The following is a 13565-nucleotide window of genomic DNA, read 5'->3' as shown; positions in this document are numbered from 1 at the left end:
TTTGACAGATGAAACCCATGTATTGCGAACCTTGTTGTTAAATGACTCTGGTATCTATATTATCTAGCACAGTTAATGTGTTGTAGAACTATAAATCTATCTCCTTCTTCGATCCATAATGTTAATCGGTACCTGATGTGGTAGGTGGAAGGTAGCCACTGTTGCAGTCTGATGTCCTCTATCCAATAAGTGTCTTTCATAAGTTCATGTGTAAGTTATAAGAAAAAAGGGAAGATTAGATTTTAACAGCCCAACAGTGGATGGATGGATGGATTTAAGATATGAATGAGGAGTACTTTTGTTGAAACGAAAAGCAGTGGCCAGATAACGAGAAGGACAGCAATAGAAAATGTCACATATAATTTCCAGTAGATCTGGTCACACCGTTATCTCACGTTAAAAGAATTAATAAAACAATGGAAGTCAGTAAGAAGACTGGTTAATGGTGGAAGAAAAGGGCCAGCCACTAAAAAAGACATTAAAACCTCCGTCCATTTTGACTGAGGGGAGCCTTGACGCTACTTAAAATGTCAACAGTTGTTTCGTCATCGCCTAAAATTGAGGGTAAGTCACTCGGGAAACCAAAATCTTCCTCCTTTTAGCATACATAGCACAGGACGTTAAAAATGGTGGACATCAAATAAAACGCCGCAAACATCACATTGTAGTTGAATTTCTTGCCGCAAGAGGTAAGCATACGTCATCGGGCGAGTGTGGAGCACTTTGGAATGCGAAGGAAGTGCTCCACGAGCGAATAGTCGGTTTGACCGACTGCCGCTTGTTGTTAGCCAAATCCATCCCATCGAGGTATTTAGAAATAGAGCACAATATCGGATTATATCAAGGATGGGGAAGAAAATCGGCGAATTCTTTCAAAGGAACCGACCCGCCATTTGCCTGGAGCAGTTTACAGAAATCACGGGAAACCTAAATTTGGATGGCCAGACGCTGTTTGAACCGTCCAGTGTACGTCTGGATGAGGCTGTTTTTTCCACTCCTAGTATCCCTATCATGAACTTCATCTTGATCTTTTCTGTTCTGTTCATATAGTCGATCTTGAGAATTCACATAAGATCGCTAATCCACACATTACGACTGGCGCCAATGACACTATAAATAGTGTCATCGCTGTGCTTGTCGATAGATTGCTCATATTTAGGATATTGTATGAGGCATTGCGTACGTCATTTATGCGCATCACCATTTCGTAGGCGTTCCTAGTTGTGCCGAAGATGTTTCTGTCTGGTCTTAAAAATAAATCATTAATTTGTCCAGCTGCGTTGTTGCTTCTGTAGGTGTCATTATGTTCTCACATCGAGCGCCAACTTCTTCAGCCAAACCATCATCAATGTCGTCATTTTCTACTGAGGAACAAACGGCGGTAATTTCATCATTAGAAATCATAATTTTGAATCAAATGTTTTCAGTTTATTTCCGTTTATTCTTAGAATATGACACCACAGAAATTCAACTCCAGATGCAGCAGCCAAGGTTCTCCAACAATTCGCCTTTATCCGTCCTATGTACTCCGCAATTCATTCTTAAGTGCATGGGAGAGAGTTCAAATGGCTCTGAGCACTATGGGACTTAACATCTGTGGTCATCAGTCCCCTAGAACTTAGAACTACTTAAACCTAACTAACCTAAGGACATCACACACATCCATGCCCGAGACGGATTCGAACCTGCGACCGTAGCAGTCACGCGGTTCCGGACTGAGCTCCTAGAACCGCTAGACCACCGCGGCCGGCGGAGAGAGTTCATCGAACTACTTTCTCACCATTTCTTTACCGTTCCATTCCCGAACAGAGCCGGGGAACAGAGAACACTTAAATCCTTGAGAGCTCTGATTTATTTTATTACGATTTTTTCTCCCTATGTGGGTGGGTTTCAACAGAATATTTCGCATTCGGAGAAAAAAGCTGGTGATCTCGTCCCAGCGAAAAACGCTATTGTTTTAGTGACTGCGATCCCAGCTCAAGTATCATATCCGTAACAGTCTCTCTCTTATTTCAGTATGGTACAAAACGAGGTGCCCTTCTTTGACCGTTAATCCTATCAGGTAAGGATCCCGTACCGCACAGCATTACTCTAGCAGAGCGCGGACAAGCGTAATATAGGCAGTCTAGTGGATTTGGTGCATTGTTCTGCCAATAAAACGCAGTTTGTGGTTCGCCTTCCTCACAACGTTATGTGATTGTCCCAGTTTAGGTTGTCTTGTGGTAAAATAATGGAAATGTCGTGTGGCTAGGGCCTCCCGTCGGGTAGACCGTTCGCCTGGTGCAGGTCTTTCGATTTGACGCCACTTCGGCGACCTGCGCGTCGATGGGGATGAAATGATGATGATTAGGACAACACAACACCCAGTCCCTGAGCGGAGAGAATTTCCGACCCAGCCGGAAATCGAACCCGGGCCCTTAGGATTGACAGTCTGTCACGCTGACCACTCTTGTAGTAATCCGTACGTACGCCAATTTAATAGACACAGTGCATCTAACTTTCTCTCTGATATCATTACACACTCGCAGGTAATAGAATTAATACAGTACTGCACGCCTCATTGTTAACTTGTTAACAGAAACGGTACAAGGAGCAGTATATGGGGGTTAGCTACATTTAAAATTGATGACTACCGTCGTCATTGTTGCCGCTATTGTTTCGTATTATAAAATACTGTACAGTCACTGTTGTGAAAAAAGATGCGTATGAAAGGGAGATCCGGAGAACGGATGAACGACGTTCCACTGTACAATTAAGAAATTATTTTTTTAATGGTCTAAGAATCAAACATATCAACGCTCAACTGTGTTTTAAAATTCAAGGCAGTTGTAGATGGAAACATATTCCGCTTAAGCTTAATCAAATTCGTAAAGTTCAGAAGGATTGCGATAAAAATGCAACATAGACCCCCACCTCTTTAGGAAAAAGGAAGAAAGACTGCGTTTAACGTCCCGTCGACGTCGAGGTCATTAAAGACGGAGCAGAAGCTCGGATGTGTCAAGGATGGGGAAGGAAATCGACCTTGCCCTTTTCAAAGGAACCATCCCGTCATTAGCCTGGAGCGATTTAGGGAAATCAGGAAAAACCTAAACGTGGATGTCCGGACGCGGGCTTTAGCCGTCGTCTTCCTGTGTGTTAATCACTGCCCCACTTTAGTTTAAATTGTGAACTCCATAACCCGATAAACGTAATCTTACTAGTCAGAGCGCAAAAGCAAACATATACATCTGCAGATACATGATTACTTTGCAATTCACAATTAAGTGACTGGCAGAGTGTTCATCAAACCACCCTCAAGCTATTTGTTTATCGTTCCACTATGTCTCTCCTTACGGCCACAAGCATGGCTTTAACAGGGAACGAAGTCTGAACTGTTTATCGTCACAGAAGTTTCATTTGTGGGTTGTACCATATTTAACTTGTAAGAAACATACTTACACTTATCTCTCAACAGATTAAGTTACTTCTGATGTTTTATTTAAATGCGTAGAATATGAAAAACCGATTATGCGTTGTTTAAAGAAAAACTCTAAGAAACTCGACTTCTTCAACACAGACCTTATCACCAAATTACATCTACAAAAAACAACAAGGAAGTAAATGCTTCTGTATATAATTGAATAGCACATTCCATTTTGTTTATAATAAACTATTGTAACATTGGCTGGTGTTCAAAAAGAGCTTAAAAATTCACTAATTACGTGAAAGTAGCCGTAAATGGGGTAGTGGCCAAAACTGGAGCCTTGGCCCTATGGATATTTCGAATGGCGAGCGGTTGCATATGATTGCCAAGAATGGAGCTATCTACTTTCAAGTCACTCATGTCTGCAGTTGTTATTGATGTGAATCCTGGAATACTTACTTCATCTCTTTGGTGAAGGAATTACGGAAAATTGTGCATGCTTTAGTGGCACTATCATCAGTAATATCGCAAAGTAATGTTATTGATAACGTCTAGCTTGCTGCTACTGTAGTTTATATACAACCAAAATCTCTTTGGGTTTTCTGCCAGATTTCGAGACAGACTGTCGTTGTGGGAAATTTTAAAAGCATTCCATACTGAAGTCCACGCTAAATTTCGAGCTTCTGTAAACTCCGCCGATCTTGGTGGTTTTGCGTTTTTTGAATTCGGCATTCTTTGCCATTGTTTCTGTAAATGTACTCTGACCTGTTTTGTGTACCATGGGGCATCAGTACAATCTCTTGTTAATTGTCGTCGACGCTATTTCTTTGAATTTAAATCGCATCTGGTCTACGTTTACACAGTCAGATTGGAAGGAGTGGAGACTGTCTCTTAGGAAGCCATCAAATTAATTTTTATCTGTTTTTTAAATAGATGATTTTGCGTTTATTTTTGCTGGATTTGGATGCTATGGTATTCATGGTCGCTACAGTAACCTTGTGGTCACTAACCCCTATATCCGTCTTGATGCCCCCATTTTCTGGGGACTGTTTGTTGCTAAGGAGTCAAGTATGTTCTTGCAACCATTTACAGTTAGGGTAGAGTCCTGAACTAATTGTTCCAAATAATTTTCTGAGAAGGCGTTCAATACAATTTCTGACGACGTTTTATATCTACCTCCGACTTTAAACACGTATTTTCGCCAACATATCGAGGATAGAGTGAAGTCACTACTAACAGTAATGGTTTGAGAGTGGTACCTATTTGAAATGAGGGCGAAGTTTTCTTTGAACTGTTCAGCAGCTGTATTATCTAAGTCGAGGATCGGTAAAAGGTATAAATTATTAATTTATTTCGGTAGTCAAATATAACCTCTACCCATACTAACACAGGAACTATCTACTTCAATTTCACTATAAGGTAAACTACTTATGACATCAAGAAATACTCCAGCACCAACCGTATTTAATCAACACGGTTAGGTCCTTTGTGAAAATTTCGGATCAACTTATTTCCGGCTTTAGCCAGATTTCCATACCTATAAAGATTTGAGCTTCAGTGCTTTGTAATAGCGGTTGGAGCTCTGGTTTTTTTCTAAGACAGCTACGACAGTTTACAACTACAGTACTAATTGTTTCTAGATCTACATTCCTGTGTTTTCCCTGCACTCTTTTAGACTGTAGTTTCCTGAGACCCTCTAACCAAAAAACCGCGAAGAGTATATTGCCTCGCGCTTGCTAAAAGATATTTTGAACAATGTTCATATGAGCCATGTACAAAAAATACACTAAACGTTTTAGAAGATGGATGTATAACTTACCATTCAGAATCAATGCGAAGGTTATTCGAGTGCTCCCTTCACGGACTTAGGAATTCTGAAAGGAGTTTGGTGTGATGTATCAGCAAACGACGTCCCTTAACGAGGATGCGGCGTTTTCGTCGATTGTGGGTATAATTTTTGCAACAAAAAATTACCAATACACAGAATTAGAAGAAATGTATTTTCACGTTATAGAAGAGCGTGCCACTCTATCAGTCGTGAAACCAAAGAGTAGACTACTACGTGCGACGCAACTTGAGCTAGGATTCACGTGGCTGAGTGTTTACCATGGAGCAAAGATATTTATTTACTTAACAATTAAGCGGCAGACAAGCGATGATCAGTTCCGTCAACAACGAAGCTGCGAAAATGGCACAACCGTTAAGCGGAGCTAAGTCCCACCAGTCATCTGTGGGATGTGGTGATTATGCCGAAAAAAAGAAGGACTGCAGTAAGGGCAAATGCCCTGCAGTGAAAGCACCGAGAGCAAACAATACTCCTCATTCTGTCGTTTTCAGGACGCCCGTGGAAACCACTAAGAAGACGAAAAACACAGTAATTACTTCAGGGAGTGCAAGAAGTAACTCAAAATTGAAACTTTATAAGTCATCTTCATGTGAATCACTAACGCCGAAGCCAACGGAAACACCAAAAAGGTAAGTTATGACAATTTTGCTTTTTGAAACTTTTCACCGTACGAGATGGCGCGACGATTCACATACCGGACTTGGGCATTCAGGAGCAGAGGGTGCAAATCACGGTAGAGCCATCCAAATTTAGCTATTACACGGTTCCCCTCAATCTATCAAGAATGGTTCGTTCGGAAATGACACGGTCAATTCCCTTCACAGATCGGATCCAGTCTGAGCATGTTCTCTGTTCCTTTGATCTCGCTGTCAGTCGGTAGTTAAACACAATGTTCCCTTCCTATTTCGAGACTTAAAGCTGAGTAACAAACAGAGTAACTTTCGTTGTTACAGTAGCTATTATTCTGATGATGTAATTTGTCAATCCCTACGTTGTCATATCGTCGTGAGCCTATTGTAATATTTACATAAATAACACCACACGCGTACCACGTGAAGTCGCAGCATATTGTAGGCATGTCAGCTAGATCCTGCTCTATAGCCTGAACTACCAACATTGGGCCACTTATCACATTAATCATGAGACGGCTGATGTTTGCCATTAGGTCTTCAATACGGTGCACTTTCTTCTTAACGTGCCCCTCCCCCGAAAGTTCTGTATATAAGCTGCAGAGCTTTGCCTTACTCCTCTGACAGCGGGTATCTCGTGGCGCGATCGTAGTATATTGCAGGGCTGAATCTATGAACTTGACGGAGACAAATTTAAATGTTCTATACGTTAAGATAGACAAAACTTCTCTTAGTAACCTTATATGGCGTCAAGCCATGAGCGTCCGCAAGGGGTGGAGAAATACGGACTTTTATTCATTACGTCTTATACACTTGCAGAAACGATTGTCTGTGATTCCGCCAAAGCGAAGGACCAGTCATTTCGAGTATAATATGGACGACCACTGTGTGAAATACTATGACCTTGGCAGTCGCTGCACAACTTAGACCTTTTTGATAATCGTGGGAAATTACGCAGTTTTAAGACAATGAGGGTCAAGAGGAATTTGCGATACAAATTCTCGGTTTTGAGTAGTGACGTAATGGTAAAGGCTGCTATTAGGTCACTTCTTGGTGGGCGTTTTGTATTTGATAAAGTTTTTGTACATCGATATCGGAGTTCCTGGCACTGTAGCGCAGTAAGTCCGACACCGATATATAATATAGCGCTATTTTTGTCGTATTTGTATTTGTAATCTGTTTTGTCTACGAGAAACAAAATATTGTCTCTTCAGTTTCGGAGAGAATTATAATATTTCGTCGATTTAGCAGTCTTATTCCCGTGGTCCCCATTAAAGCTACAGTGTCTTTTTTACGATACTAATTTCGTTTACCTTTTTCGATAGTTATATTTATGATAACCATTTTGATTTATTCGTGATATGCACATATTTTAGTAGCTGTGTACCTTAGTCTTCACTTTAGGTAAATAACTAAAGAGTATTTTCGATACTAGTATCGATTTATTTACGATTAATTTTGTTTTAGTTCGTAGTGTGTATAGTCATCCCCACTAAAGGCGTAGAGCTCTTTTTCCAGTAGTCGATTCGTTTTCTTTAAGATAAATATTAAAACTCCTCCGATCTCCTTGGTGATTCGTAGATACATCTAGGCCATTTGTAATTGCGTATCGCAGTTTCCAATTGATCTGTGTATTTTCCGGTACTAGCTACGATTTATTTACGATAAGTATTTTTTTTAGATTATACTGCCTGTTATGGAACAAGCTACGAACAAAAATTTAAAAAAGACGACAAAAAATTCTAGGCTCTGGGCAAGCCATATGATGGGCGTAAAATCAAAAAAAGTCTTATCACGCTCTACAAACAGTAGGCTTGTGTTGGACGTGGTACGCACCATCTTAATTGTTGTAAGGACAGGAAATTTGTGCCTATAAAGATAGTTGAGAGAAAACTGTGTCAGAATGGAATGGAGTTTAGGAACGGCTCATGAGATATTACGTTTGAGGAGATAAATTTGAGATTTAATAACTTATGATTGACTTCTCAGGATCATTTAAAAATCAAATTCTTCATTAGTCTGAATACCGTTCAGTAGGAAGATAGATCTGGAACCGCGCGACCGCTACGGTCGCAGGTTCGAATCCTGCCTCGGGCATGGATGTGTGTGATGTCCTTAGGTTAGTTATGTTTAAGTAGTTCTAAGTTCTAGGGGACTGATGACCTTAGCAGTTAAGTCCCATAGTGCTCAGAGCCATTTTGAATCAGGAAAATAGAAGTAGTATCTTCGTTTGAATCAGCTACGTTAGCACTGAAATAATAAGCAGTAGATTTAGGTCAGAATACGATGCATAAGAGTAACAAAATATTTTCGTTTTTAGCTTGAGCTACACAACTCGGTTTGACAATTTCATACACAGCAACATTCGTATTCTCCCATTCAAATAATAACTGGGAAACTAAATACTAAAATTACACACAAAACTAAATATAAAATTACAAGGTGACTAAGTAAAACTATAAAAAAAATTAGTCTTGAAAATGGCAATAAGACACAACGATCAGTAGCATCTGCGTATGTCCTGAAAACCTCAAAACTTATTATAAAATTTTAGGAAGAAGTATTACACTAAACTACTACCAAAAGAAGCAAAGCAGCTTAATCTTGGAGTAACATGAAATAAACTTCCCATTCCACTTCCCCCATTCCCCTTTATTAATTTTCTTCCTTTGTTACTTACCATAACACCCTTTCACAGTGCGCTTGATTTTCAAATGATCTTCATTCCTACTAATTTCTGTAACAGACTGGGAATATTTATTTTTTTATTGTGGAAGCTAAATCCCTTAATGGAATGTTGATGCCAAACTCAAGGAGCACCTGGTTACGCTGTTGTTAGATTGTCAAGTCCTCAATATTTCGTTGTGCTTCGCACCGATCTTTGCTTTCTTCTTTTATTGACTTTTGGAATGCGCCTTAATAGTCTTTTTAAAATTGTAGTTGTTGATCTTTAGCCTGGTTTTAATATTTCCGAATTACATACATGGTTTTGAAGACGATAGTGAGACATGAAATTACGTATATTTAACAAAACACAAATTCTGAAAAAATTCAAATTTTTTTCATTGTTTATGTGGTTATCAGTTCGAAGACTGGGCTGATGCATCTCCGCATGCTAGTCTGTTCTGTACAAGCCTCTTTATCTCTGAATAACTAATGCAACCTACATTCATTTGAACCTACATACTTTATTCATGCCTGGGTCTTCCATTACTACTTTTGTACCTCACACTTCCCTTCATTACTCAAATGACGATTACTTGATACTTAAGAATTACCCCTGTGAACCGATCTCTTTTTTTAGTCACTTTTTTGCTTTCTTTTGTAGCACCATATTCAATAGCGTCTGTTTTCTTCTTATATGAACTGTTTGTCATTCAAGTTTCGCTTTCGTACAAGGCTAAGATTTGATGAGACTTAAATTTATTTTAAGTATTAAAATGTTTCTCTTTTTCCGAAATGCTTTTCTTGCTATTGCCAGTCCGCATTTTATATCCTCCCTACTTCGTCCATCATTAATTATTTTGCTATGCAAACAGTAAAACTCATCTGCGACTTTTAGTGCCTCATTTCCTAAGCCGAATCCCTCGGTATTACCTGATGGAATTCGCTGTTTTTGTTGATGTTCATCTTATATCCGTTCAAGACGCTTCCATGCCGTCCAAATGCTCATCTAAGTCTTTTACTGTCTCTCTGACAGAATTTCAGTCATTGGCAAAGCTCGAAAGTTTTATTTCTTCCCCCTGAACTTTAATTCCTACTCCAAATTTTTCTTTTGTTTCCTTTACTGCTTGCTCATTACACAAATTTTAAAAAAATCGGGGATAGGCTAAAACCCGGTCTCACTCCCTTCTCAGCCACAAGGCTTCGACTCATGGCTGTAGTCTGGTTTCTGTGGAAGTTGTGAATAACTTTCTGCTCCTATCCGTGCTACCGACAGAAATTCAAAGCGTGTATTCCAGGCAATATCATTAAAGCCTTTTTCTAAATCTACAAATTCTATATAAGTAGATTTGCGTTCCTGTTACCTATCTTCCAAGATAAGTCGCAGGTTCACTATTACCTAGCGTATTCTTATCTATCTCCGGAATCCATACTTAACTTGCCCGTGGACAGCTCCTACTAGTTATTTGAATTTTCTGTAAATAACACGTGTTGGAATTTTGCAACCATTCTGATTATTCGGTAATATTCACGGCTGTCGGCACGTTCTTTAGAATTGTTACATTCTTCTTGAAGTCTGGGGGTATTTCGACCGTCTCATAAAGTCCTACCTTACGTAACAAATGAAATAGTTTTGTATGAAGTGGATCTATTGTGAAATTGAAAGATTGGAACCTACTACAGTATATAAAACATGATAAAGGGCGTCGACTTCTAGTTGATGATCAAAATATTTAGTTTTGCTAGTTTAACGAGATTAGTTACCGTCAGCGAGATATCTGCGTTGATTGGGACCTCGTACTGTGGTTTGTAAGTTACTATATTGCCAGTACGTACAAGGTTTGTTGACTGGTAGGAACCTGATGAAAAAATCAAATGTTTTCATGTGCTCCACATTTCTGATCTGGCAGAATCCCTGGATATTTTTCTGGACTTCCAATAGATGAATGTTAATCTTGCAATAGCAGTGGTAGAACTACTTGGTGTTTTTGTCATATTAAGTGGAATTATCGGATAAATTTAGTACATAGTGCGCGCCTCCCAACACTGTTGTATACTGGTGTTTCCTGTTCGCTGTGAACTACTTCATAATACCCATCTGCCTATATCACGCTTTCACTACTCTCATATTAATTAACTGCTGGTTTTGAATGTTCGGACTCGTCTTAACATCAGTTTTGAGAGTCGACGTTCCATGTAGCCAGTCTTAGTTCTGCTTTGTGAGCGACTGAATAATCAGTCATGTGCGTCTGAGGGACACTGTAATGTGTAAACACAGATATTTCAACCATGCCTCGACGCGTAGAAATTACGATAAAATATTTGTCTCTCGGTGGGCGGGAATCACAAAATGTGCGAGCATAACGGCTGTGGACTCCGTGACTTACCGTACGGAAGTTTGGGTCGATCTTGGAGGCGTGTTCGGATAGCCGAAGAGATGCCGGCATGGTAACTCAGCATGTCCTCTCTAGTAAAGAAACCGAGTGAAATATTCGGCGATAAATCTGAAGGGGGTCATATTACGTCTGCCCATAGGAAATCCCGAAAACTATGACGAACAAAATGAAAAAAAAAAGTGGTCAAAGCGACCGCTCGCGATAAGCGGAAAATCCCAGTCCGACACGAATTTCCACCTGTCTCAAACAACTGACTTCAATCTGGTTTCGCAAAATGAGAATCAGTTTCGTATTATTGACCACAGCTGCAATCGTCAGAACACTGTCTACTCCTTTAGACCTGCCTCCCTGTCTGAAGGACAGACACTGTATAAACACAGACATTGTAACCATCGATGATATACCCTGTCACGATGCAGATTTTCTCGGCTGTAGTAGATGACTATACTATTGGTGCGCCCGACAGTTAACTTTAATGACCATCACAATCCGCCGTAAATTGGCAAGGGATGTGATGAACTCTATACTGGAGTAGGGTAAGATCTTATTTGATGCTATAGTGAAGTTCCCGAATTTTTACTGACGGACGAAAAAAGTCGTAATTCAGCGTCTCTTTAAAATGTGACTCAATGATGAGTGACTTTTTTACTAGATACGTTCGGACAAACTCGTCCAGCAGACTGAAATGATTTAGCAGTTTCGATCCGTTTACTGACGAGTCGTGTCTCCAATCTCTATAGTCTTATCACATGTAAACCTATGAACATAAGAACACAGTACAATAAATTAGCCCCGCCGTAGACATCGCTAGAATATTCTACAAATTCTTGGAAAATATGAATCAGTGGCATACTGACATAAATATCAGTATGGGGTCAGGAGTTGTCAACATTAATTTCTTGGTTATCATCTCACTTATACAAAGTAGTAACGATAAATTTAAAGCACACCGGAAGAACTCGTTTACTGACACATTCATCCCATCTCCCTATATACACCCAACAGCTTAAAAATACGTAGCTATCAAAGACTTGATCCACCTTCTCCCTTCCATCTCCATGCTCCGAGCTACAAATAATTAAGTCCAGCATCATTGAGGACATTCACAATCAAACCGCTGACAAAGCAAACCAGATAACTACTGTAGCCAGAAAACAACAAAGATGGACCAAAAATGAAATGGTGCAGTTTGCCCTGTAAAGATAACGTTTGTAATAGTATAAATAACGTTTTGAGGGTGAAGGAGTTCTGTGTCTTTTGTCATGTCCACAGACATTACGTAAATATTTCCTCATTTAAAAGTATAAACATCCTTTGCCAATGTGGCAAGATCATATGCCGAGATTCAGTCTTGTTACATGGGACAGACTGAGCGACAGTGTTGTGCTATGCAGAGCTTGGCAGTAAGTATTTATGGAAATGGAAAAAGAAGGAAAAAACATAGTGTGAAGGTTTATGTGGAATATTGGATGGTTTGTAATCATCATTATTATTTATTTGTATAACATTTTTTTTACCAATCCCCTACTCTGTTTTATATAAGTAATCCTTCAGTGTATAAAACGCGTTGCTTAACAGATGTTTTTTAGCTGCCTTTTTAAATAAGTGTATTTTTGCAACTTCTTTCATCCCTTTTGGTAATTTATTGCACAGTTTTATTCCTTGGTAGAAAATGCTGTTTTGAGTTTTATGTTTATTTGTTCTTGGTAAATGTAAGTTGTGTCTAGCTCTTGTTCCATGGTCATGGACAGAGCTGTTTGTGCAGTAATTACCAATATTATTTTCGATGTGTACAACTGACCAGTAAATGTATTGACATGGAGCAGTTAAAATCCCCAGTGTCTTGAACAGATCTTTACAATGAGCTCGACTACTATTTTTGGTTACTATTCTTATGGCTCTTTTCTGGAGTTTGAAAATTGTGTTCCTATTTTGTGCATTTGTTCCTCAAAACAGAAAGCCATAGCTAAGAACTGAGTGTATATATGAATAGTATGTACCTAAAATACACTGCATGCCACACGCTGATGACAAGATTCCAAGGGCATAACATGCTGATGACATTCTGTTTGCAAGGACCTTTGTGTGTTCATACCACTTCAACTGAGACTCAATATTCATTCCTAGAAATTTTGCATTTGTTACACAGTCTATAGAGATGCAATTTATATTTAATTTAGCATTATCATTTTCCCTCTTCAAACTGATATTCATGGCATTAGTTTTCTTTATGTTCAATGTCCTTTATTGCTTATTGACCAATCGTAAACTTCCTTGAGAGTTTCATTTGCTTTCTGTGTGAGGAGTTCTCTTGTTTTCTCAGCGACTATAATATTGCTGCCAGCAGTGAAGAGAAGTGTTTCACCATGAGTAACACTACTGGGAATGTCATTGATGTATGTTAGGAATAGTATTGGTCCTAATATGCTACCTTGTGGAACCCCTATATTAACGAATTTTGGTTCTGATAAGTGTTTTACTAAATATTTAGATCTATTTAAAGTATGTGTTATCTCTACTCTTGGGTACCCTATCTGCTAGGTATGATCGAAACCAGTCATTAGCTACCCCTATTATTCCTAATGCTTCTAATTTATTTAATAGAATCTTGTGGTCCACTGTATCAA

The sequence above is a fragment of the Schistocerca piceifrons genome, chromosome 7 (genome assembly GCF_021461385.2).
Source record: "Schistocerca piceifrons isolate TAMUIC-IGC-003096 chromosome 7, iqSchPice1.1, whole genome shotgun sequence".
Classification (NCBI taxonomy): Eukaryota; Metazoa; Arthropoda; class Insecta; order Orthoptera; family Acrididae; genus Schistocerca; species Schistocerca piceifrons.
This window is presented reverse-complemented; position numbering follows the sequence as displayed.